The sequence below is a fragment of the Panthera leo genome, chromosome E3 (genome assembly GCF_018350215.1).
Source record: "Panthera leo isolate Ple1 chromosome E3, P.leo_Ple1_pat1.1, whole genome shotgun sequence".
Taxonomy (NCBI): Eukaryota; Metazoa; Chordata; class Mammalia; order Carnivora; family Felidae; genus Panthera; species Panthera leo.
In genome coordinates this window covers 41527733-41555647 of record NC_056694.1, presented here as the reverse complement: position 1 = coordinate 41555647, position 27915 = coordinate 41527733, and the positions used below count along the sequence as shown (strand labels likewise).

At 44.8% G+C, this 27915-nt stretch overlaps 1 long non-coding RNA gene across 1 annotated transcript; it reads left to right on the top strand.

Annotated features, from left to right (window-relative positions):
- Positions 1-27624, top strand: LOC122209566. Its single transcript, XR_006197663.1, has 3 exons — positions 1-84; positions 445-629; positions 27009-27624. It is a non-coding gene; the product is annotated as an uncharacterized LOC122209566 (long non-coding RNA).
- The last annotated feature ends 291 nt before the right edge of the window (positions 27625-27915 follow it).

The window sequence follows — 27915 nt, the reverse complement described above, 5'->3', positions numbered from 1 at the left end:
GGAGTTTCTTCTGCCAGTCTTTGGATTGCTCTCTGTTTCATGGACTTGGATGTGGATATTATGCAGTTGAACACATGGGACAAGGTGAGCTCAGGATCCGCTTACTCTGCTATTATTAATTTTTTAAATGTCTTATTATTTTGGATTTTTGAGACATGGGCAGGCAGATTCATATCACCAATGCACTTCAGGATTTGAAAGGAACTTTGAAACATTTGCTTCTAGTATTTTACGTTTTGAAACTCTCTTTAATGAGGTATAATTTACATATAACAAAGCCTCAAGTTAAAGGGTATAATTTGATGAGACATGAGGGTACAGGACCATGCGTAGAGCACCATGAAATCACATATTTTCTCCCTAAACCTTTCATCACAATCCCTTTGTGTCTAACACTAATGTTGCTTTTGAAGTAAGGACTAATTTTTTTTTTTACTTTTTCAGATATTTCCCAGGTGTCTGAAAGCCTGCATTGAGCTGAGCCTTAAGAGAGAAGTTTGGAATTCAGTTTTGAGAGTAGACAGCCAGTCCAAGAAAGCTTTGTAATTGGCTCTTAGATTTAAGTTGTGAGAGATTGTGGATGCCTTGAGTGTGCCTGGATCTAGATGTCAGCCTTGTTCTGAGAACAGGTGAGCTAAATACCTAACCTGAGTTTGAGCAAACTGTAGTTTTTCTTTGGAGACTTTATGGGCATTTTAAAACCAAAAGTTTTCCCAGGAGGGTGCTGTCTTCATGTGAAGAGGCATGAGCAGGGGAGCAGAGAAGCAAATCATCTACACATTGTAACAAAGTAGAGCCTGAAGAATGCTTTCCATCATCCAAATCAGCCTTTAAGGTTTTTGGGAAACATGAAGCACTATGTGAAACCCAGGGATGTTGCAGTCCAGATGTATTGTCATTCCCTGCATGTCAAGGTAAAAAGATACTGGCTATCCTTATCAACTAGAATGCTAAAAACTACACCACATGGGTCGTGTAGAGTGAAAACGTTGCTTTCAGGAAGAGTGGATGTTGGTAGAGTGTGAGGTTTGGGAAGAAGGGGATGTCGAGGGATTACAGTGCTATTGATTTCTCGGAAGTCCTAGACAAAATACTATCCACAGCAGTTGGGTTTTCTCACAGGTATAATAGAGGTGTTATATGGACTACTGCAGAGGATCATGAGACCATGAGCCTTGTTACATTCTATTATGATGTTGATGCCTTGAAGGTCTTCTGAATTTAAAATATATTAATACTATGGAGAAGTTTTGCAAGATCAACTTGAATCTTCACGGGAGGTACACTGTGGATTCTGCCAATATCAGTTGAAGATTTTTCCCATCAAGAGGATGGTAGCTGATCCAATAGGAATAAATGATCAGTACCTCCAGACTCAGCTATAGGACCAGCACAGACACAGCACAGAAAAGGTGCCAAAGGATCATTTGTTTCCTCTTTTTGCTATTTTGGTTACTGTTGTCAAATTATAGGTCGAGGATCTCAAGTTGAGTATCTGCACATTATTTTAGAAAATCCTTCAAAGGATCCTCTTGTAGAATAGAGATTCCTGGTCTCCTGAGGGAGGCATTCAATCACTACTATCTTAAAGTTATATCTATATTGTTAAAGAGAGGGTAAATGGTCAAAATTTCCTTATGTAAGAGTTGTAAGTTAGGTGCCAACCTTCTGGCCCTTAAAGGCACTGAGAAACGCAAGTTCTTGCAGACTTGCCCTCTGAGGCTCTTCTCAGGAAAAGCCACCTGTTAGACCCTCATGCCCTCCTTATCCAGGATTGTCAGAGATGAAATATCTTCCCCTCGAAAGGAAGGCACATTCAATGTATCTATTGACTAAAATGCTTCAAGGTGAATTTGGTCCCATGAAGGGTCCATTTTCATTGCAATATTCTAAGCAAATAAAAAGACCTGAGCAAACTTGCAGACAACCGTGAGCAATATATGCAAGTGTTCCAAAACCTAACCCAGGGTGCTGGGGAAACAAAAAGACACAGGCAATCCCTAACAAAGGGGAATCTAACACCCTTTTAGTGTTTTTCCTAATACATTCCGGTTACTGTAACTGTATGTGGGGGTTACTCTCTCATTCATTTCCTGGGTCAATGATTATGGTGGTTAGAGCTAATGGTCTCTTGTTGGTCTCCCTCAGAATGGAGGCTTTCAGGAATATTCCCAAGCCACTGCCAAAACTCCTTTTAATCAGTGGAAGTTCTCTGTCTTCTCTGTCCTGACATGGACTGTCTAATTCCACTTGTTGGTGGAAAAAAACCTGGCATCTGCTTAACTGTTCAAGTTGACAGACTTTAGGACCAGGAGACCTCTCTCTGCCGTCTAGGCTTTTATCTGCCTTTGGGTTTTAGGCAGAATCTGGCCTCTTCTGCCTTCTCCCACTTCCTGTTTCTGCACCACCTTGGGTGAGTCCTGCATAACTGGCTCCTATACCATCCTCAATGCCTCAGGCACCATTGGTTTCCCCTCCCACCCTCTAATGTCAGGGAGTGAAGAGAATTCCCTTGGGCCACCCACTTCAGATCTCCCAACCAGTGTCCCAGGTAAAAACTGACAATAGGGAACACATTGAGTGTCTTTTTAATGGATGCAAGAGAAATTTATTAGGTATGTAAACGAATTTAAGTTTTTTGGCTTAATTAAAAGTAGAATTGTCAGCATTAAATAAAAAACTTTATTCTATCTAGATTTACTGAAGTTCAAATGAGCTCATGTTATCTATGTTGCAATTTGTTAGCAAAATGATGGTAACATAAAATGATGGTTAATTCTTTCTCAAAGTTTTCATGGGTAATTGTGAAGATAGCTTTGAAAGTCTTTGGTAACCTGAAACGTATAAGTTTTGCTAGGATGATAAATTGAAATTGAATTCATTGGACATCTAGGTCTTTTTCAAACAAGACAAAGTGCTAAAGCTTTGATTGATAAACATAGGTTTGTGCTTTTGACTTGTTATTGCACAGAAACAAAGGATATTTGGGTCTTTCGGAAAACATGCTTTTGCTTAATTGATAAATTTGCCATCTGCAGAATTCTGCTGTAACAGTTTGTACTTGGTTACTACTTAGTTTTCACTGGAGACTAAGGTTTCTAAGAGTTAAAATTCTGCTTAATGTAATGAGGATGGATAAAGATAAGAAAGTTATTATGAAGAAAAGTAGGAGATATGTAAGAAAGATATAAGGAATGGAATACATGTTTGTTGATGGTAAAAGAAAGTAATTTTGTCCCAAATGAGACAGGTTGTTTGGAGAAAAAGGGCTTAAGTCGCAATCTGAAAGCAAAAAAAAGTTGTAGAAGGTTTGTGAAGGTAAATCTTTGGAAATAAATTTCATATGTGCTCAGGATGGACTAGGGTTCAAATAAATGGATTTTAAAATACAGTGGTATAAGATTAAAATTCTTCCCTAGTCTCTGTTACAAAAGCAAAGGTCTCTTGGATTGTCGGTATGCTTTTGAGAAAAAAGAAAAGAAAAAAGGTAAGCAAAGTTTTCCCCCTACTTTTGTCTGTCCCAAAAGGTGTAAAAATGTGATTTTAACCAAAAGAGCAGGACAGCATGCCCGTTTGATCACCATAATATATACAGGGCGTGTTCTAGAATACATAGGAGCCGATTTGCTACACTTAGCCCAGTGTCTGCCAATTGGTAGCAACCTAGATACTCTAAATTGCTGGAACATATATCTGTGGGCACTGCTGAAAAAGGCAAGGAAATAGACCTGTACTTTGGCCCTTTTAGTCCTCTTGGCAGCCTATTTTATCCTAAAAAATATGGTTTTCGCAAGCCTGTTAAAATATATTTGTAAAGTCGATTACTCTTGGGCCAAAATAATATTAGTGCATCCTTCTACAACCAAGGAATTATTTCTTGGTCGTAGTCAATACCCCCAAAGTCCTGAGGTGGAAAAGAGAGGGATAGGAGAAATCAGGGAAGACAAGGTCAATTCTGGGAGGTAGGGTCAAGTCTGGATAAGAGTGACTGCTCCCAGCATCTCATGAGACTGACAAAGCTTTTGGCTGCCAGTCAAATAGCCAGACAAAATGCAGGGCCAGGAGATAAGGCTTCTTCTCCTGTCCAACTATCAGGGTCAGGACAGGAGGCTTCTCCTGGCCAGCTATGGAAAATTAAGTTAAGGGATGCCTCTTCCTCCTTTCCCTATAGATGGGCATTTCCCCAACCAAAGCCAATCCTCCTGTGGGATGCATTCTGAAAAGTTGAGATGATTTTGATCCATAATTTTTGAAAGAAAAAGATAAAAACAACCCATTAATTATCATGGAGTTGAAGATCCTATAGGGAACTTTCAGTTTCCTTGGGACCCAGGTAATTACATCTCAAGATCCTACCTGGGACTATGACCATCCCATTAAGAAATGGTATTGCCACCACTTCCAAGCTTGTGCTTTAGAGACATTAAGGAGGTCTAAGGTTAAGCCCTTAAATTGTGTTAAAGTAGCCACTATTTTACAAACACAAAATGGAGCCCGATGGCCTTCCTAGAGAGGTTGAGGAGGCTCTCTTTAAATATATGGCTATTTCCCCTGACACCCCTGAAGCTGAGATGATTTAAAACGACAAATTTGTCACTCAATTGCCCCCAGATAGTCAGAAGAAGCTGAAAAACTTGGCTATTGGCCTGGAAGGGATCCTGGAGTTGGTCTTTGAGCTGCCAATTGGGTACATTACAACCGAGATGAAAACAAATCAAAACAGGGGCGCCTAGGTGGCACAGTCTGTTGAGTGTCCGACTTTGGCTCAGGTCATGATCTCGCGGTCCATGAGTTCAAGCCCCACGCCGGGCTCTGTGGCGATAGCTCAGAGCCTGGAGCCTGTTTCATATTCTGTGTCTCCCTCTCTCTCTGACCCTCCCTCATTCATGCTTTTTCTCTCTCTGTCTCAAAAATAAATAAACGTTCAAAAAATTAAAAAAAAAAACAACAAATCAAAACAAAACAACAGGAAAGGAGACTTAAGAAAAACCTGAGGCTTTAGTCTTGGCCTTACACACTATGTCAGAGGAAGATGGACACAAGAGGCAGGGCTTGAGCTGTGGCCTAAGCACAATGTTGTTGCCTCCTGTCTGTAGACAGAGAAGGTGGGGGAAGGGAAGAAGAGGACTCAGAAGCCCTGTTTTGTCTTTTCAATCTATGCTTGCGTCATTTAGGTTGTAAATTGTATTTGGAGAGATGTAATTTTTGATTCTTGATAGCATTTGGAAGCTTCAAAATACCTATTGAAATAGGCTTCTCATTCAGTTTTGTCAAATTTAGAACCATAATTGTTCAATTTAGCTTTGTGAAAATTAAGTTTGAGGTGACCAAAAGTTCCCCATCATGGTCATTGAAGTTCTAAATTATTTCTGGTTCAGTCAGTCTATTCATTTATAAACGTGCGTACAGAGAGGGGCCATAGTTTTTAAACATAAAACCATCCAGAGTCCCAGTAGGCAGGATGCCCTCAAAGCATTTTGATGTCTGAGATCCCGTTTCTTAGAAATTTTTCAGGGATTGCCTGTTTCCAGAAGGAATCAGACCCAAGGCCAGCAGGTCCAGAGAGAACAGTCGGGCCCCAAACAGATCATAGACTGAAAGATAACACAGTTGCAACCAGCAGTGTTCCAATGGGAACAATCCAGTTGCAGAGGGAAACAGGAACAAAGGCCTTCACTATTCCGACTAGCACAGTTCGGACTGGAAAGGTGTGATTGTGAAAAGGACTCAGACTGAGGGCTAGCCCAGTTCCATTAGGAGCAGTCTCACTCAAAACAAGAATTAGACCAAAAGCTAGCACAGTGCCTTTAGACTGAAGTTCAGATGAGTACCCATCGAGATGATTTAAAAAAAAAATCGTAATAGATCGCAAATAAATCCTGGAAAACTGAGACAGGAAGTGTGGAGCTTGAAACCAGGATAAAACTTGTCCTTAAAACCCCAGGGTAGGCATGAAAGCAGCTCAGAAATGTCCATGGGTACTGCACCTATTTGCTACCCAGCTCTGGAGCAGTTGGGGTCTTCTCTGGAGCCCACTTCTGATCACCAAGAGTTGTCAGCCTTAAAAATACAAACCGCCAGTTATTTTACCAGAGGAAGATGTTTTTATTGAGGAATGAAACAGAATTGTAATCTGGGACATACAAGTTGTGGCAAAACCATAAGCAAGTACAGGAAACAAAGGAGGGGAATGCTCTTTTTAGGGAGAAAAGAGGTAAGTAGGAAAGGCTGATAAAAAGTCCACTGGAGTAAAATGGGGGTTTGAAATGCGGTGGCTTCTCATTGTCTGAGCTGTTGCAGAGATGGTGGTGGTGAGGAAAGAGTTTCTTCCCTGTGGCTGGAGTAGTAGATGAGTATCCACATGCAAGGTCAAGTCTTTGTAAGGTCAAGGCCTTCTCTTCCTGTTGTGTCTACAATTGATTTGCCATGGTAGGGTGGGAGAGCTGCCCCTACCAAAACATCCTGTGTCCATTTTGTCAGGTTTCCCATTTCTAATTTACACAATTTCACACATGTTTTTGATGAAATGTGAAAATTTTTTGAAGGTTTGAGAGAGCGAACGGCTAAGAAAGAATTCTTGAGATGTCTTTGGTGCAAAAATGTGATTTTTTTATAGCACAGGGACAGGATCCGTGGGCAGACAGAGCTTCATTGGGAATTTTTTATTTTATTTTTAAAGAGTGAGTACAAGTTGTGGGAAGTGAGCAGAGGCAGAGGGAGAGGGGAGAGAGGGGGATAGAGAGAACCCCAGGGAGACTCCATGCTCAGCCTCGAGCCTGAATGAGCTCTTCCTAATCTGGAAGAGCAAACATTAGAGAACAAATAATGTTTCAAACAAAAGTCATAAAAATCATATTTTTTTCACTTCATTTAGTGTCATGTTGCTAATCTTTTGTTCAGTTTGAATGTAGCTTTTTAGTTCTAGAAATTCTTGCCCATTTCACTTTTATGACTTTGAAGATAACAAAAAGCTGTATTTGTTTTTTTAAAGTTCTTTTTATGAATCTCCTTGAAGATGAAACTTATTTTGCAAATGACAAATGACTGTAATGCCCTTGACAAGAAAATTCAGTTATTTCTGTGACACAGAACACTTCAATAATCAGAATATCAAGTGATGACCTTATTATCAAAGCACATTAAAGTTTCCAGAATTTCATATATATATTGGAACACTTGCAGCATTTACCCAAGCAATACAACCTAAGGTTTATAATTATTTGTTTGAGAGTTCTTTCCAAGTAATTTAACATACCAAATAAAAAAGCCTAATTAGTCAAAAGGACTTCATTTACAATTCACATTATGAGGAAAATTGTTAAAACCCTCAGAGAGTTTTACATTTATTTATTTTTGAGAGAAAGAGAGAGAGAGCACAGGTGGGGGAGGGGAAGGGAGAGAAGGAGACAGAGAATCCAAAACAGGCTCCAGGCTCGGAGCTGTCAGTGCAGAGCCTGATGCGGGGCTCAAACTCACAAACCGTGAGATCATGAGCTGAGGTGAAGGTGCATGCTCAACCGACTGAGCCACTCAGGCATCCCAACCCTCAGAAAGTTCTAATGTACATGTCTAAATAGGATTATGGTTAAATATAAAACTTAAAACTTAATTATTTATTTAACCAACGTGGCAATAAGATTTTAAAAGGAAATATGTAGGGTTATATAGCTGTGAGTAAAACTTAGCTCCTTATATATTGAGAAGTTTTAACCTTTTTTAAGTAACCAAAGACCTGATAAAGACAAAACTTAGAAAGTTTGGTTATCTAGGGAGACAAAAGAGAAGAAAAAAACAACTTTGTTTACATTGTTTTCATCAAGAGCCGACCAACAATCCAAGAAACCTTTGTCTTTTTTAACAGAGAGAAAAGCAGAATTTCAATCTAATACCAGTGTACTTGTTAAAATCCATTTATTTCAATCTTGTCCCAACAGCACATAAAATTCATTTCCAAAGATTTCCCCTCATAAAACTTTTACAACCTTTTTTTAAACAAATTCAGAGATGCTTTCCTCATTTCCATAAAACTTAATTACATTTAGCAGAAGAATATTAACTCTTAAAAACCTAGGTCTCCAGTGAAAACTAAGTAGGGACCATTTGTGAACTGTTACATCATAATTTTTCTAGATCTGAAATTTTAAAACAGAGGTTTTTCCATAGTAGAATCTTTCAATAAAGCACAAAGCATATTTACCAAGAAACCCAAGTATCCTCAGGCTTGTGCAATAAGAAGCTGAAATCACAAATCTACCTTCCGTAAACATTGCTTTCTTATTTTATTTCATTTGGAAAATACTTAGATACCAATGAATTGAACCCAATTTATCACTTAAGTTAGCAAAACTATAAAGTTTCAGGTTACCAAAGCTCTTGATAGCTATCTTAACAATTACTCATGAAAACTTTGAGACAGATGACATTAACCATCATTTCAAGTCATCTTTTGTTAACAAATGGCCACAGAGATAACAGGAGCTTATTTGACCTTTAGAAAGTGTTGGTAAAGTTTCACATTTCATGCTGACAACTCCAAAGACATGTCTATCTTAATTAAACCAACAAACTTAATTTAGTTTAAATACTGAGTTTTTTCTACCTGTGCCCAATTAAAAGTCAACCAATTTGCTCCCCATTGTCAATTTGTACCTGGGACATTGGTAGGGAATCTGAAGTGAGCATTTAAAGTCCAAGGGGGTGCTCTTTGTTCTTTGACAGTGAAGGCAACAGGAGGAGCCAGTGGTGCCAGAGGCACCCAGGATGGTATAGGAACCAGTTAGGCAGGCAGTACCCAAGGTGGTGCAGTAACAGGAAAAGGGGGAGGGGAAGGCTGGGATGGGAGACCATCCTCCTGCTTCCAGGAAGGCTGGAGGCAAGTCAAAGCCCAGAAGGCAGAGAAAGAGCTTTTCTGGTCCTAAAGCTTGTCAGCTCAGACAGATGACCAGATGCAGATATTTTTTTTCCCACCAACAAGGGGAAACGGGCAGTCCATATCTGGCCAGAGAAGACAGGGAATTTTCCTAAAACAAAAGGAGTTTTGGCAGCTGCTTGAGAATATTCCTTAAACTCCCTGTCCCAAGGTAGACTCACCAGAGACACTTGGCTCCAATTATCATAGCCATTAACCTGGGAAGTGAAGGAAGGAGACGCTCCCACTTACAGCTAGAGGAACCTGAGTCTGTAAGGAGGAAGGAAGAATATCAGCATCCTCTTTGTTAGGGATGACCTGTGTTTCCTCCAGCAAGCTGGGTTTATTCAGAGGAGATTTGTTGAGACAATCAGCCAATATATCAGGAGGGAATTTATCAGCCTGGTTAGTGGCCAAACACATTCTGCAAGAGACCCTTAGAGCGGGGTCCTGATTTAGGGCCACTCAGGCTTGGACATAGGGTACCTCAGTCCATGTGCCCTATTTCCTGCAGAAGAGATCTAACAGAAAGTTATACTGAAGCTTAATATGCCATTAATGGGCCATTTTTCCTCATATCCTAAGGAATAATGAGGTCTTGCAATGTTACAGAAGACCAGTACTTTTGTAAGCCTTGCAATCCTAATTGGTTGCAGTGAGTTGAAAGGTAGGCCAAAGGGGAGTCCTTGGGAACCAATGAAGCAGGTAGAGAAGGTCCATTACCAAAAATCCACACCATACGCACCCCTGCTCCCAACCTCCCACCCCCCCAAATCCTGGGTGGACTCCCACACAGGATATGTCTTTGACACTAGGAAACTATGTATGACATACCATAGATTTCATTTGGGTTCACTCTTGGATTGTACATTCTGTTGGATTGGACAATTTTTGATGACATGTATCCACCATTATGCTATCATACCCACTAGTTTCACTGCCCTAAACGTCCTCTGTACTGCACCTATTCATCCCTCCACCTCCCTCTTTCCTAAGCCTTGACCGTCACTGACTTTTTTACTATCTCCATCATCATTCTTTTTCTAGAATGTCATATAGTTGGATTCATAGTGTATGTAGCGTTTTCAGAGTGGCTTCTTCCACCTAATAACATCTGTTTAGGTTTTCCTCCATGATTTTTCACAACGTGATACCTCATTTCTTTATAGCCCTGAATAATATTCCATTGTCCGGATGTACCTCGGTTTTCTTTCATTTTTTCTTATTTTTTTATGTTTTTTTTTATTTATTTATCAGAGAGCGAGAGATAGAGACAGAGACATAGCGTGAATGGGGGAGGGTCAGAGAGAGAGGGATACACAGAATCCGAAGCAGGCTCCAGTCTCTGAACTGTCAGCACAGAACCCGATGCGGGGCTCGAGCCCACAGACCACAAGATCATGACCTGAAATGAAGTCAGACACCTCAAGTTTCTGTGGCTCCACATCCACGACAGCATTTGGTGTCATCAGTGCCCTAGATTCTGGCATTCTAACAGGTGTAGTGGTATCTCACTGTTGTTTTAATTTGCATCTACCTTGTGACATATGAGGTAGAGCATGTTCTCATATTCTTATTTATTATGTGTATATCTTTCTGTTGAAGCATCTGTTAAAGTCATAGCCCATTTTTTCTCTCAGGTTGTTTTCTTACTGTTGAGTTTGAAGAGTACTTGGCATATTGTAGATAACAGTCCTTTACAGGTGTGTGTTTTACAAATATTTTCTACCAGTCTCTGGATTCTCTTTTTGTTTTTTGATGAGATTGACTTCTTATTTGGTTTTGCTCCTTAATTTTGTATTTGAAGCATTGGAATCCAAAACTTAATACTAGGGTTGAGAAAAGAAAGGGTTGAGAATACTAGGGTTAAGAATTTGCCCTGAAAACATCTTGTGTATTTTAGCTTACTTTATGTAATAACATTGAAGCTATAGTTGCAACTATGTGCTCATTCCTGGCATAAAGACATACTGAGTCAAGTGTTGATGCAGGAGAGCTTGTATGCAAATTTTCTGACAAAAATTATGTGTCATCCGTACTTTAATGTTTTGAAATCCATTCCTAATTGTACAATACTGTCATGAAAATGGTTCTTTTTAAAATTTTTCTTTGGAGAGACAGTGCACATGAGAAGGGGAGGAGGAGCAGAGAAGGAGAGAGAAAGAATCCCAAGCACGTTCCATGCTCAGTGTGGAGCCTAACGCAGGTCTCCATCCCATGACCCTGGGATCATGACGTGAGCCAAAATGAAGTCAGATGCTCAACCAACTGAGCCACTCAAGCAACCCAAAAATGGTTCTTGTTTAATGAACAATATTTAGAGGCTTCAGAAATGTTATCAAGTTATGGAATCTGCTCGTCTTCTTTTTTCTTAAAGGACTTGTCACATCATTCCTACTGTTCATTTTCTTTCCCTCAGATGTTTCTGATCGAACTCTATGACACCCTCCATTGTCACTTTATGAATGATTTCAATACTTTCCAGCATCAGTCCTCTTAGCATCCTGAAATCTCACACTCATAGACCATTGGCAGCAGAGGCCAGCATCAAGAATGTTACAAGGAGGGTGAGGAATAGCCACTTGAATGAATTAGAGAGGAATACATGAGAACATTACCCAAGGACAAAACTTTCTAGGGGAAAGAATTTAGTGTGTTTTCAGTTGTACAAGGTATAGTTGGATCCTGGGAGAAGCATTACTTGGTCATTGCATTTGTGTGGAGGTTACATGTGGGTTTAGGAAATGTGTGTGGTGCTGTGCTGATGCATGACAAAGCCATCACAGTGATCAGTGGTACATGCAACAGGTTCCATAGGATATATCATTGGGTCAGTGGCCAGTGCTGGTTCACTCAGCATCATCCTACCCATGGATTCTAATGAGGATCCGGATGATCCCTTCCCCATGGTTCAGTCTGAAGCAACTGACTGTTTAAGGGCTAAGGTGAAATTTTCTAATGCCCACACTACCAGGGCCACGATAGTTGCTGCTTTCATCCCTTCTGAGATGGACAAGGCCTCTCAGGACTTTTCTACTCACTTCTCAGGAGGAAGCCTGTTTGAGGGAGCAAGGGAAGATCTCATCAGCCCTTCTTTGCTGCATCACAGGTGGGATCAACACCTGACCCTTCTAAGTCCCTGCCTTCTTGTTCTCTACTATAAGGGGCTTTAAGAATGTTTAGTGGTCATTCTGGGAGGACATACCAAGTGGGAGACCTGGGGAGCCAACTAGGTGGCAGGAGGTGTCCTAAGCATCTTGATGTGGTAGGTGGTTCCATAGATGAATGCACATGTAAAAATTTCGTTGAGCTGTGTCACAATATGTGTGCAAATTAAATTGTGTATTTTATAAACTCAAATAGTATTTTGAAAACAATTTTGATAAGAAGGAAGAGTACTTAAAAGCAAGTGCATCTAGCAGTGATGGTTGTAGAACCTTATGAATATACTAAAATCCACCATGATAAATTTCATGGTGAGGAAATACCTTTTTCTCTAGTTTTCTAAAAAGAACTAACTGAAGTACAAAATATCTACATAAAAGTGCTCAATGAATTATCCCATGGTATGTCAATATGTCAATTAAAATATCCAACCTGGAGTGATTCTGTGATCATTACAAGTTGTTCAGCTTCTCTGGAGCTTCAGATTATTCATCCTCCACTCAGAGTGTTGTCTTACTGTGACAGAGAAGGAATGGATGTTGGGTGACAGTTATCATCTTGGCTATAAGTGGCCTGGAAGGTCTAGACCAAGCCCACCTCTCAGTGACCCCTGACATCCAACCCCCAACACTCAGTAGTGTGTGCATGACCCTTCTGAGAGTTTCTCTGGTGCGAGCTGCCCCCCTTCCAGGCATCCCATCTCACCTGGTAAAGTCCCATTTATCCTTCAGATGTCAGGGCAAGAAGGACTTTTTTAGGGAAGGTATCATTTTTCTTCTAAAATTGGTAATTTCCTTCTAAATGTATCTTCATGGCCTTATCTGGTCCTTCCCTTAATAGCACATATTTTCGTTTGTGGCTATTTTCTTACTACATGGTTATTAGGCTAATTTTTTTCCTCTGCTGTATCTGATTCCCATGAGGCTGAGCCATGTGTTCTGGTTCACAACGATGTACTTTGCTTAGAAGAGAATAGGATTTCTGTTAGTACGCATGGAATGAATGAATGAATGAATGAATGAATCAGAAGCTTGGATACAGACAAGGATGAGGGGAACCTTTGAATGTTCCTTCAGTTGTTCCTTAGCACACGGGAAAACTAGGTCTTGGATCTCAAGTTCAGAGTATCTCCACATTATTTTAGAAAATCCTTCAAAGTATAAGAAAGGTTGACTCTGTTCATACCTCTGTGTTACCTGCCTACACGTTGGAGTGAGGCATATTTTTTTAAGTGTATTTGTTTATTTTGAGAGTGCATGGAGAGGGAGGGGCACAGAGAGAGGAAGAGAGAGAGAATCCCTAGCAAACTCCACACTTCGCATACAGCCTTATGTGGGGCTTGATCCTATGAACGTTAAGATCATGACCTGAGCTGAAATCAACTGTCGGACGTTTAATGGACTGAGCCACCAAGGCGCCCCTAGAGTGAGACATTTTCATTAACCTGAAAGCTCATAAGCTGAGGTAGTAATACAATAGCAATAGAACATGTACGAGGCAGTCTTCAACTTCAGATCAGAAAATCTTATTGACTTTGTTGCAATTACAGTCCATGTGCCCAAAAACATGCAGCCTAAACATGAGAATGAAACAGGTGATAATTCCACTCTGAGCCCAAACGCTAGCTGGTGACATGGGACAAATTACTTCACCATTTGAGTCTGTGTTACCTTAGAGAACCTGGGAAATTAACTGTGTACTTTCTAATCCTTTATGAAGTGTAAGAGTCATGATGTGTGGAAATGAATCTGCACCACACTTGCATACTGTAACAGCTTAATCTGTGGTAACCTTCTTATCATTTTGAGAATGTAACTTACTGACAGCATGGACCCTGCTGTTTTTCTCTATGGTGTCCCCAAGACCATGAATCATGTCTGACACATAGCAGGTAGTTAACATTTGTTGAATGAATATTTGGCAGTCTTGGAGAGAAGACAGAAGGAGGAATGGGTCATAATTGTAAAATAAAGTGATTTTTCTAGGAAAAAGTTTACATTATCCTACAGCACCCCATTTCCATGTATATTTAGACAATAGAGAGTTTTTTCTTCTTTTTCCTAAAACATGCTCATATAATGAGGAATAGGATGCAGAACTTTCCTGAAGGTTTCAGATGAAGCCCCAGAGCTCAGGGAGGACTAAACATGTGTCCTCTTCCCTGACCAGAGGCAGTGAGGTAAGAAACTTTAGGGAGCATGTGACTATCATGTTTCTTTTTTTTAAATGCTTATTTATTTTTGAGAGGGCACAGATAGTCAGAGTGTGAGAGGAGAAGAGGCAGAAAGAGAGGGAGACACAGAATTTAAAGCAGGCTCCGGGCTCTGAGCTGTCAACACAGAATGCAATGCAGGGCTCAAACTCACAACCTGCTAGATCATGACCAGATCTGAAGTCGGATGCTTCACCCACTCAGCCACCCAGGTGCCCAGTAACTGTCATATTTACTACATGGAGTGTCCATTCTTCATATATGGGGCCCAAGACAGAGGCAGGACACAGGTATCTGGGCTCCCTGAGATAGTTATCCTACATACAAAAGTAAGATGTGACATTCCAAAATATGACACTTGATGGCCTGGGTCACCCAACCCTGCCAGCTGCTCAGAAACCGAGAAGGAGTCATTGATCCTCCAGGTGCTGAATCGGGCCAGTGAGGTGGAGAATGCCCTGATGGAATATCTGGCCGTAGCTTAATCAGCTCTGTTGAGCAGCTGGACCCAATTCAAAGGGAGGTAGGGACGAGGACACAGAGGGCATCATGGCTATGTCTGGGCTCCTGGAAGGCAGGTGCAGGAAAAAGATTTTCCGGGCCATATCTCCCCAGCCTCCCACCTAGGGTGGAGGGAGGGCAAAGTGCATGTGCATGTGCATTTACACTGTGTGGTCACCAGAGGGTATTGTGGCCCTAACTGTGTGTGACAGAAAATGATGCTTGTGAATGTTGCTTCTGCTGCTGCTGCTGCCAATCTCCTACTAAATGAACCCTTACTATGTGCAAGCTCATTTCCTCCTCACAACTCCCTAATTCATTAAGGATTCTGGTACAATTTTTTTAATATCAAAGAAACATTAAGAGATTAAATAACTTGCCCAATCACAAAGCCCTTAAGTGGTGGAGGTGGAATGGTTATCTGAGAGGTCTGACTTCAGAGCATGCATTCATTGATTCAACATGTGTGTTCTGAGTACTCACTATGTACAAGGCCCTGTGTCGTGTAGGTTTATGGTTGTAGGGTTATGGTTAGAGTTGGTATGAAGTTTAAGTCGAGGGGCATGTTTAGGATCACGGTTAGTGTTAGGGGTAGGACCCAGGAGGTTCCAGGCAGTGAGACCCTAGCAGAGAAGTTGTCTCCACTGAGGGCTGAGTAGAGGCTGCATGGGAGTCTTCAGTTCAAACTTAGTTTTTTCATGCCAGGATCGCCTCCCATGTGTGTCACTCTTCAGTTGGGCCTCAGCAACCTTGTGGAACTCCATGCCGGCAATGGAATTGACATGATGATGTTCCGATTCAAATCTGAACAATACTGTAGGGATCGGGCCCTATGTGCGTGGTGTTCTCAGAGATAGGAACCGGATACCCATTGGGAGGGAGCCATAGATAGGGTGAGGGTTTGGCCCAGGGATATAAGAAAGGCCGAAACGACACCAGTCCTGTTGTCTCCATGGAGGGCTGAATGAGGGCCCATGAATTCGTGCGGGTCAGGTGTAGTGTTAGCGTTAGAGCTGGAGTTGAGGTTGAGGTTGATGTGTATGTTTCTGGTCACTATTAGGGTTGGGATTACTTCCCAGGTGGCTTCAGTTGCTGATCCACAGAAGTGCAGTGGTCTCCCCGGAGGGCTCAGCGGAGGGCACATGGGAGGGTGTCAATCATGCTTAGTCTTTGTGTGCCAGGGTGAGCCATCTTTGTGGGCCACTCCTTGGTTGAGCCTCAGAAACCCCCTTCTGCAACCGCATCTGAGTTTGGGGTATTACATGGGTGATATTCCACCTTCCATGCTGAGTAATCTTGCTCACCTTCTGGGACCCATGTGTGTGGTATCCTCAGACTTAACAAATGGGTCTTCATTGGCAGAGAGCCTTAGTTAGACTAAGGGTTCATTCCAGGGCCGAAATCAGGGCTGAAGCTACACCAGTCCCGTTATTTCCATGGTGGGCTGAATGAGGGCCCATGTACGTGTGAGGGTTAGGTGTAGAGTTAGCGTTAGATTTGGGGTGAGGTTTAGGTTGAGGACTATGATGTGGGTCACAGATAGGGTTAAGGGTAGGTCCAAGGAGCCCCCAGATGCTGAACCCCTAACAGTGCAGTGATCTCCATGGAGGGCTGAGTGGAGGCTGCATGGGAGCCTTCAGTTCAGACTTAGTCTTTTTGTGCCAGGGCCAAACTCCCTTGTGTGCAACTCTTTAGTTGGGCCTTAGCAACCTCCTTGTGCACCTCCATCCTGGCAGTGGAAATGACATCATGATGTTCCAATTCCATCCTGAACAGTAGTGCAGGTGTTTGTGCCCTATGTGTGTGGTGCTCTCAGAGTTAGGAAGTGGATTCACATTGGAGAGAGACATAGCTAGGGTGGGGGTTCGATCCAGGGATATACGCATGGCCGAAGAGACACCAGTTCCATTATCTCCATGTAAGGCTGAATGAGGACCCATGCATGGTGCAGGCTAGGTGTAGGGTAAAAGTTAGAGGTGGTTTGAGGCTGAGGTTGATGTGTATGTTTCTGGTCACTATTAGGGTTGAGCTTATATCCCAGGTGGCTCCAGGCATTGAAGCACCAGCAGTGCATGGTCTCCCCCAAGGGCTCAGGAGGGCACATAGGAGGGTGTCTCTCATGCTTTGTCTTTGAGTGCCAGGACGACCCTCCTTTGTGGGCCACTCTTTTCTTTGCTGTCAGCAAACCCCTTCTGCAACTCCATTTGTACATTTGATATTACATGGTGATATTCCACATTCCATGCCCAGTAGTTCATCTCCTCTTCTGGACCCCATGTGTATGGTATCTTCAGAGTTAAGAAATGGGCCATCATTGGGAGAGAGCCTTAGTTAGAGTCAGTGTTCTTTCCAGGGCGAAAAGCAGGGCAGAATCTCACCAGTCACATTACTTTCATGGTGGGATAAATGATGACACATGAGTGGGTGAGGGTCAGGTGTAGGGTTAGCATTAGAGTTGGGGTAAGGTTTACGTTGAGGAATACAGTGAGGGTCAAGATTAGGGGTAGGGGTAGGTCTAAGAAGGCCCCAGATTCTGAACCCCAAGCAGTGCAGTGGTGTCCCTGGAAGGCTGAGTTGAGGATGCATGTTAGTGTGCCGGGAAGTCTTAGTCTTGGGACCTAGGGCCTGCCTCAGCTGTGGGCTACTCTTTGGTTGGGCCTCAGCAACCCCCTTGTGCAGCTCCCTCTGGGCTTTTGAAATTACCTGGTGATGTTCCACGTCCCTTGGCAAGTACAACTGCACCGTCTCTGGATCCCATATGCGTGCTAATATCAGACTTAGGAATTTGGTCGTCATTGGGAGAGACCCTTAGCAGGTTTAGGGTTCAACCCAGTGATGTAGAGAGGGCTGAAGCTACACAAGTCCCGTGATCACCCTGGAGGGCTGATGTGAGGTATTATGCGTGAATGCAATTCAGGAGTAGGGTCATGGTTAGACATGGTGTGATGTTTTGGTTGAGGGGTATGGTGAGGGTCATGGTTAGTGTTAGGGTTAGGACCCAGGAGGTTCCAGGTAGTGAAACCCTAGTAGTGCAGTAGTCTCCATGGAGGGCTGAGTGGAGGCTGCATGGGAGCCTTCAGTTCAGACGTATTCTTTGTGGGCCAGGACCAGCCTCCCGTGTCTGCCACTCTTCAGTGGGACCTCACCAACCTCCTCGGGCAGCTCCATCCTGGCAGTGGAAATGACATGATGATCCTCCAATATCGTACTGAATAATACTGCATGGGTTTGTGCCCTATGTGTGTGGTGTTCTCAGAATGCGAAACTGGATTCCCATTGGGAGGGAGCCATAGCTAGGGTGAGGGTTCGGGCAAGGGACATAAGTGGGGCTGAAGCCACACCAGTCCTGTTATCTCTGTGGAGGGCTCAATCAGGGGCCATGTACAGCTGTGGGTCAGGTGTAGGGTTAGCGTTAGAGTTGGAGTGAGGTTGAGGTGTATCTTTCTGTTTACTATTAGGGTTCGGCTTATGTCCCAGGTGGCTCCAGGCGCTGAACCACAAGCAGTGCAGTGTTCTCCCCAGAAGTCTCAGTGAATGGCCATGGGAGAGTTTCAGTCATGCTTAGTCTTTGAGTTCCAAGGCGAGTCTCCTCTGTGGGCCACTCTTTGGTTGAGCCTCAAAAACTGCTTCTGCAACTACATCTGGGCTTTGGATATTACATAGTGATATTCCATGTTCTTTGTCAAATAATCCTGCTCCTCTTCTGGACCCCATGTGTGTGGTATCCTCGATGGGTCACCATCGAGAGAGAGCCTTAGTTAGAGTAAGGGTTACGTCCAGGGCTGTAAGCAGGGTCCAAACTACACCAGTCTCGTTAAGTCCATGGAGGGCTGAATTAGAGCCCATGCATGGGTGAGGGTCAGGTATAGAGTTAGAGTTGGGGTGAGGTTTAGGTTAAGGACTATGATGAGGGTCACGGATAGTGTTATGGAGAGTTCCAAGGAGGCCCCAGATGCTTAACCCCTAGCAGTGCAGTTGTCTCCACAGAGGGTTGGGTGGAGACTGCATGGGATCCTTCAGTTCAGACTTAGTCTTTGCGTGCCAGGACCAAACTCCTATGTGTGCAACTTTTTATTTGGGTCTCAGAAACCTCCTTGTGCAGCTCCATCCTGGCAGTGGAAATGACATGATGATGCGCAAATTCCATACCGAATAATACTGCAGGGAATTTGGGCCCTGTGTACGTGGTGTTCTCAGATTTACGAACTGGATCCCCATTGGGAGAGAGCCATAGCTAGGGTGAGGGTTTGGACAAGGGACATAAGCAGGGCTGAAGCAACACCAGTCCCTTTATGTCCATGGAGGGTTGAATGAGGGCCCATGCAAGGGTTCCTGTCAAGTGTATGGTTAGCTTTAGAGTTGGGGTGAGGTTGAGGTTTATGTGAATGGCTCTGGTGACTTTAAGGGTTGGGGTTACATCCAAGGTAGCTCCTGGTGCTGAACACTCAGCAGTGCAGTGGTCTCTCCAGAGGGCTCAGTGGAGTGCACATGGGAGGGTGTCGGTCATGCTTAGTCTTTGAGTGCCATGGCGAGCCTCCATTGTGGGCCACTCTTTGGTTGAGCCTCAGCAACTGCTTCTGCAACTACATCTGGGATTTGCATATTACATGGTGATAATCCGTGTCTGATATCCATTAATCCTGCTCCTCTTCTGGACGCCCCATGTGTGTGGTGTCCTCATACTGAAGAATTGCGTGACCATTGGGAGAGAGCTTTATCTAGAGTTAGGGTTCAATCAAGGTGCATGAGCTGGACTGAAGTGACAGCTGTCCTGTGATCTCCATGGAGTGGTGCAATGAGGGCCCATGCGAGGATGTGGGTCAATTATATGATTATGTTTAGAGTAGGGGTGATTTTTATGTTGAGGGGTACGTTTAAGGTCACGGATAGGGTTAGGTCCAGAAGGCTCCAGCATGGATGTGGTCTCCCAGAAGGGCTGAGTGAAAGCCCCATGGATCGTGCTGGTCAGGATTTGTCTGGGAAGGCAAGGGCAAGCCTCTGGTTTGGGCCACTCTTCAGTTGGACCTCAGCAACCCCCTTGTGCAGCTCCATGAGGGAATTGGGAATGATATGATTACGCTTCACATTCCATGCTGAGTAATCCTGCACTGCTTTGGGCCCCAGCTGTGTGGTCTTCTCAGAGTTAGGAATTGGATCTCCATCGTGAGTGTACCATAGCTAGGGATGAGGGTTTGAACCAGGGACATATGTAGGGCCAAAGCGACACTAGTCCCATTATCTCCATTTAGGTCTAAATGAGGGACCATGCACAGGGTGTGCATCATGTGTAGGGTTAACGTTAGACTTAGAGTGAGTTGAGGATGATGTGTAAGGTTCTGGTAAGTATTAGGGTTGGGTTTACGTCCCAGGTGGTCTCATGCACTGAGCCATCAGCAGTGCAGTGGTCCTCCCAGAGGGCTCAGTAGAGGGCACATGGGAGAGTATGGGTCGTGCTTAGAGTTTGCGTGCCAGGGCGAGCCTCCTTTGTGGACCACTCTTTGGTTTAGCCTCAGCAACCCCTTCTGCAATGACATCTGGGCTTTGGATATTACATGGTGATATAATCCTGCTGAGTAATCCTGCTCCTCTTCTGGCCCCCATGTGTGTGGTATCCTCAAACTTAAAAATTGGGTCATCATCGGAGAGAGCCTTAGGTGGAGATATGGCTCGGTATAGTGACATAAGCAGGGCTGAAACTATATCAGTTGTGTTATCTCCATGCAGGCCTGAATTAAGGCCCATGCGCGGATCGTGTCAGGTATAGGTTTAGCATTAGAGTTAGGGTGAAGTTTAGGTTGAGGATTATGGCATGGGTCATGCTTAGGGTTAGGGTTAGGTTCCAGGAGGCCCTAGGTGCTGAAACCCAAGCAGTGCAGCAGTCTCCCTAGAGGGCTCAGTGGAGGGCGCATGGGAGGGCGCCATTCAGGCTTAATCTTTAGGGGCTAGTGCCAGCCTCGGATATAGGCCACATTTTGGTTGGGCCTCACAACCCCCTTGTGCAGCTCCCTCTGGGCTTTGGAAATTACCTGGTCATTTTCCACGTCCCATGCCGAGGAATCCGGCTCTTCTGAACCCCACGTGTGTGGTCTCTCAGATTTCAGAATTGGATCACTATCGGCAGTGAGCCATAACTAGGTTGAGGGTTCATGCCAGGAACATTGATAGGGCCAAGGTGACACTAGTCCCCTGTTTGCCCTTCAGGGCTGAAATGGAGGCCCATGCATGAATGCTAGTCAGGTGTAGGGTTATTTTTAGAATTGGGGTGAGGTTAGGTTGAGGAGGATGGTGAGGATCACAGTTAAGGTTAGGGGTAGGGCCAAGGAGGCCCCAGATTCTGAAACGCAGGCAGTGCAGTGGTCTGTACGGACAGCTGTGTGGAAGCTGCATGGTAGTCTTCAGTTCAGACTTATCCTTTGTGTGTCAGGGCCAGCCTCCCATGTGTACCACTCTACAGTTGGGCCTCAGCAACCTCCTTTTGCAGCTCCATTCTGGCAGTAGAAATGACAATGATAATGCTCCAATACCATCCTGAATAATACTGTAGGGGTTTGGGGCCTATGTTCATGGTTTTCTCAGAGTTAGGAACTGGATCCACATTGGGAGAGAGACTTAGTTAGAGTTAGGGTTTGGTCCAGGGCCATAAGCATGGCTGAAGCTACACCAGTCCCGTTGTCTCCATGGGGGCTGAATGAGGGCCCATGCAAGGGTGCGGTTCAGGTGTAGGGTTAGCATTAGTGTTGGGGTGAGGTTGAGGTTGAGGAGGACAACAAGGATCTTGGTTGTGTTTAGAGTTATGTTCCAGGATTCCCCAGATGCTGAACCCCTAGCTGTGCAGTGATCTCCCTGAAGGGCAGAGTGGAGGGTGCATGGGAGGGTGCCGTTCAACTTAGTCTTTGGTTGGCAGGGCCAGCCTCAGTTGTGGGCCACTCTTCAGTTGGGCCTCAGCAACCCCCTGTGCACCTCCCTCTGGACTTTAGAAATTACCTGGTGATGTTCCACTTTCCGTGGAAAGTAACACTGCACCGCTTCTGGGCCCACGTGTGTGTGGTCATATCAGACTTATGAATTTGGTCCTCATCAGGCGAGAGTCTTAGCTAGTGTTAGGGTTTGGCCTAGAGACATAGATAGGGCTGAAAGGATAGGAGTCCCATGATCACCCAGGAAGGCTGAAGTGAGGGCCAATGCACTAATGCATGAAGGTTTAGGATTATGGTTAGAGTTGGTGTGAACTTTAGGTTGAGGGGTGTGGTGAGGGTCATCATTACTGTTAGGGTTAGGTCCCAGGGGGTTCCAGGAGGTAAACTCCTAGCAGTGCAGTGGTCTCCACGGAGGGCTGAGTGGAAGCTGCATGGGCCTAAAGTTCAGACTTAGTCTTTGCGTGCCAGGGCAGCATCCTATGTGTGACACTCTTCAGTTGGGCCTCAGCAACCTTCTTGTGCAGCTCCTTCCCAGCAGTGCAAATGAAATGCTGATATTCCAATTCCATCTTGAAGAATACTGAAGGGGTTTGGGCCCTATGTGCATGGTGTTCTCAGAGTTAGGAACTGTATCCCCATTGGGGGAGAGCCATAGCTAGGGTCAGGATTTGGACCAGGGACATAAGCAGGGCCGAAGCGACACCAGTCCCATTATCTACATGGAGGGCTGAATGAGCACCCATGCAGGGGTGCAGGTCAGGTGTAGTGTTACCTTTAGGGTTGGGGTGAGGTTGAGGATGATGTGTATGGCTCCGGTAAATATAATGGTTAGGTTTTGTCCCAAGTGGCTCCAGGTGCTGAAGCACCAGCAGTGCAGTGGTCTTCCCGGAGGGCTCATTGGTGAGCATGTGGGAATGTGTGGGTCATGCTTAGTCTTTGAGACCCAGGGCGAGACTCCTTTGTGGGCCACACTTTGGTTGAGCCTCAGGAGCTGCTTCTGAGACAACATCCGGGCATTGGATATTTCATGGTGATATTCCATATTCCATGCCGAGTAATCCGCCCCTTCTTCTGGACCCCATGTGTGAGGTATGCTTAGACTTAAGAATCGGGTCACCATCTGGAGAGAGCTTTAGGTAGAGTTGGGTTTCAGACAAGGGCCATAAGCAGGGCTGAAGCTACCCCATTCCACTTACCTCTATGGGGTGAAAAATGATGCCCAGTGTGCAGGTGAGGGTCAGTTGTAGGGTTAGAGTTAGTGTTGGAATGATTTGAGGTTCAGGGTATGGTGAGGGTCACGGTTAGTGTTAGGGTTAGGGCCCAAGAAATTCCAGGCGGTGAACCCCTAGCATCACAGTGATCTCCACGGAAGGCTGAGTGGTGGCTGCATGGGAGCCTTCAGTTCAGACTTACTCTTTGTGTTTCAAGGCCAGCCTCCGTGTGTGCCACACTTCATTTGGGTCTCAGTAACCTCCTGGGGCAGCTCCATCCCGGCAGTGGAAACGAAATGATGATGTTCCAATTCCATACTAAATAATACTGCAGGGGTTTTGTCCTATATGTGTGGTGTTTCAGAATTAGGACCTGGATACCCACTGGGAGAGAACCACGGATAGGGTGAGGTTCTGTTCAGGGACATAAGCAGGGCTGAAGAGACACCGGTCCCGTTATCTCCATGAGGGCCTGTATGAGGGCCAATGAGTTGGTGAGGGTCAGGTGTAGGGGTAGCATTAGCGTTGAGGTGAGGTAGAGGTTGAGGAGTACGGGGAGAGCCAGGTTGTGGTTAGGGCTAGGTTCCAGGAGGCCCAAGGTGCTGAATCCAAGGCAGTGCAGTTGTTTCCCTGGGGGACTCAGAGGAGGGCGCATGGGAGGGTGCCGGTCATGCTGAGACTTTGAGTGCCAAGACCAGCCTCTTGTTAGCGTTAGACTTGGGGTGAGGTTCCGATTGAGGAGTATGGTTTGGGTCATGATTAGGGTGAGGGATAGCTCCAATGAGTCCCCAGGTGATGAAACCCATGCAGTTCAGTGGTCTCCTGGGAGGGCTCAGTGGAGGGCGCATGGGAAGGTGCTGGTCAGGCTTAGTCTTTGGTTACCAGTGCCAGCCTTGCATGTGGGCCACTCTTCATTTGGGCCTCAGCAAGCACTTTTGCACCTCCCTCTGGTATTTGGACATGACGTGGTGGTGCTCCACGTTCCATGTGGCGTAATCCTGCACCGCTTCTGGGCCCCATGTGCGTGATATTCTCTGAGTTAGGAATTGGATCCCCATCTGGATAGAGAAACAGCTAGGGTTACAGTTTGATCCAGGGACATAAACAAAGCTGAAGCAACAACATTCCATTTATCTCCACTGAGTCTGAGTGAGGGCCATGCGTGGTAGCAGGTCAGGGGTAGGGTTAGTGTTAGAGTTGGGGTGAGGTTTAGGTTGAGGAAAACGGCTAGGGTCATGGTGAGGGTTAGGGGTAGGTTCCAGAAGGTGCATAAGTACAGAAACCTAAGTAGTGCAGAGGTCTCCTAGAGGGCTGAGTGGAGGGTGCAAGGGATGGTGCCATTCCTTCTTAGTCTTAGGGTGTCAAGGCCATCCTTGGGTGTAGGACACTCCTTAGTTGGGCCTCAGCAGCGCCTTTGTGAAGCTCCCTCTGGGCTTTGGAAATGACGTGGTGATGTTCCAGGTTCCACGCCGAGTAATCCTGCACCGCTTCTCTACACCATGTGCGTGCTGTTGTCTGTTATTGGAATTGGGTCCCCATGAGGAAGGAGACATAGCTAGGGTTAGGATTCAGTGCCAGAACATCACCAGGTCAAGGGACTCCAGTCTCATGAATTTCATGGAGGGCTGAAGTGAGAACCCTTGTCTGGTATAGAGTTAGTGTGAGAGATAGGGTTAGGTTTAGGTTGAAGGTTATAGTTAGGGTTACGGTTAGGTTTAGAGTTAGGTCCCAGGAGTCTCCAGGCGCTGGACCCACAGCAGTGCACTTGTCTCCCCAAAGGGCTGAGCAGAGTGCACAATGGAGGCTGCCAGTCCGGAATTGTCTTTTGTTTCCAAGTCCAGATAAATGTTTCAGGCACTCTTCGGGTAGGCCTGTTGAATCCTCGAGTGCAGTAGCAGCCAGGCTTTTGAAATGACATGATGATGTTCCACATTCCACACCGACTATTCCTGCACTGCTTCTCGACACCATGTGCGTGCTGATGTCAGACTTTGAATTGGGTCCCATGGGGATGGAGCCTTATCCAGGGTTAGGGTGTGGTGCAGGGAAGTCACCAGTGCCGAAACAACTCCAGTCTCATGATTTCCCTTGAGGGCTGACCTGAGATACCATGCGAAGGTGCGGCTCAAGTGTAGGGTTAGGGTTAGAAACAGGGTTACGATTAGATTGAGGGTTATGTATAGGGGTATGGTTAGGGTTCACATCGGTCCCTAGGCTCCAAGCACTGAATCCACAACAGTGCAGTTGCCTCCCGGAATGACTGAGTGGAGTGCACAATGGAGGCTGCTTGTCAGGATTAGTCTTTCGGTTCCAAGGATAGACAACTGTATCCGGTCTGGTGTAGATATGTGTGTGCAGTGTGAGAGATAGGGTTAGGTTGAGGTTGAGGGTTAGCGTACAGTTCTGGTTAGCATTAGGATTAGGTCCCAGGAGGCTCCAGGCACTGAACCCACAGCAGAGCAATTGTCTTCCCAAAGGGCTGAGTGGAGTATACAAGGGAGGGTGCTGGTCAGGATTATTCTTTGGGTTCCAAGGCCAGACAACTGTATGGGTCACCCATCGGTTAGGCGTCAGGAATCCTCTTGTGCAGCTGCAGCCACACTTGGAAATACATGGTGTTTTCTACTTTCCATGCCGAGTGTTCATGAACTGTTTATGGTCCCCATGTGTATGCTGTTGTCAGTCTTTCGATATGGATTCCCGTGGGGGTGGGCCTTAGGTTTATAGTTTTATGGTTAGCGGGTAGAGTTAGAGCATTAAGGTTAGGGTTTTAGGGTTAGAGTTAGAGGGTTAGTGTTAGACGTTAAGTTTAAGGTTAGGGTTAGTTCAGGTTATGTTTACGTTAATGGTTAGTTAGAGTTAGGGGTAGGGTTAGGGGAAGGGTAGAGGCAGGATTTAGCATTAGGGTTATGGTTATGGTTAGGTGTTAGCTTTAGTTGGTGGGATTTCATTTAGTGATAGGGTTAGGAGTTGGGCAAAGAGTAGGTCATGCTTGCACCCCCACTTTGAGAGGGAAGGTGTTCATGCGTGGACACCACCCTCCATCTTTGAGGGATTGTGTTCATGCTATCACCCCAGTCTCTCTGCATTGCAAGTTGTTCTCCCCTGGCCCCATTCCAGCTTTGCTCTGGAGTGTTTCACACTGTCATCCCGCCCTGTCTCAGTATGGTAGGGTTTCACATATCCCCCATTCCTTTTTTGGTGCATGGGTTGTGTTCACATATGTGACCCTCCACACCCTCTGCGTGCGATGGTATCACCCATGAGCCTCACCACTCCTTAGATTGGGATTACTGATGCCAGTATTAAATCTGATACTGATGTCAGTATTAAATCTTGAATATCTCTTTTCACTTTTACAGCTGAAAAAGCAGGCGTTTCATAAGGTAAGGTTTATGGTTAGCATTAATATTAGATGTCAGTGTAAGGTTTAGGTCATGGTCGCAATCCCCCTTGGTGTAGGAGGGGTTCTCGAATGTGTCCCATCTGCTCCCCTTTATCCGCGATGTAGCAGTGATATTCCTTTTATTTCAGATGTTTTCTTTGGCACCTGGGTGTCTCATTTGGTTAATCGTCCCACTTCGTCTTGGGTCATGGTCTCTCGGTCTGGTTTTGAGACCTGGGTGGATTCTGTGCTGATGGTTCTGAATCTGGAGCCTGCTTCAGATACCGTCTGTCTCTCTCCCTCTCTGCCTATGCCCCACTTGTGTTCCTTGTCTCTTTCAAAAATTAATGTACCTAAAATCATTTTCAATCTGATATTTCCTGGATGGAACTTTTCACTTTCATTCCTGAAGAAGCAGGGTGTCTGTCTCGTCCATTGTTCTTTTGTTATCTTTGGCATAGCTGACGACATATAGGACATTTCCCCAACCAGCATCGGGGGTGCGCAACATTTCTTCTACTAGCCGGACACCTCTTGTCCACTGTAACACTGCATTCCTCTAGCGCATCCCACATGCTCCCGGCTACTGGACTGTAACTATGGATGGTAGCACTGTCCCATAATCTTTTGATGGTGTTTGAGGAGGTTCTTCATTCACATCTTTGGTTACCTGAGTGTCTTCTGACATCTTCTCTCATGTTTCCACTAGGCCACTGCTACGACGCCCAACAGGGAACCCTAAGCAGAGAGGGATTCAGGAGCAGACCAGCTACCACTTTTCTCCCACAAATGGTCGCCTTGGAACTCTTTATGGAAGAGGAGAAAACACCCACCACCACCGTTTCATAACCCTGCACCAAATGTGGAGACAACAACCACCCACCCCCTAAATGAAACTCCAACAGGGTACATGTATGGAACCTAAGGTGTTGGTCATGTATTTTGGATCAATAAGTGAGGTTGTACTTTTGACTGGTAAGTGTACATCTAAATCCCTCGGAGAGGATATTATCTGAGGTCACCCCAACTTAAATTGTTGGCCCATGGGGAGATGTGTTGTCCCTATTGATTGTATTGATGTTGTCTCTGCAGGCCAGTGAATTAAAGCTCCATAGGGTCTTGTCCTATTCCCGCCTCTTCATGGGAAGTTCCATTTCACTGATTGGAAGAGACAATACAACCCTCGTGTGGCCATTCATATGAGTCACTATTTAGGGAACAAATGATTATGCTACCTTTGCATGGTCATTTCACGAATGTCCCTGGGCAGGCAGGGCCTCTAAAACTACAAATGCTACAGGTTATTTTATTGGTAAACAGGTGGGGTTTGTGTTCACTGAGTTCTTTTTATTTCTTTTCATTTTTCCTTGATTGTCTATCTGTGTTGGGTCAACAATTGGTTTGATATTGACTTTACAGTTAGGTTATTTTTATCTTATGTTTATCCATGGTTATCTGCTCTGATAGATGCTTATCCAAGGACAAATATTTCTTGTTGCACATACTAGCCTTATTGCTTCTATTGTGAAATTAACCTGGTCATAACTTAGGGGTTGGTTGTCTTTTTTTTGTATTCAGATCTTAAGATCATATACAAGTGCCTGAGCCATACTATG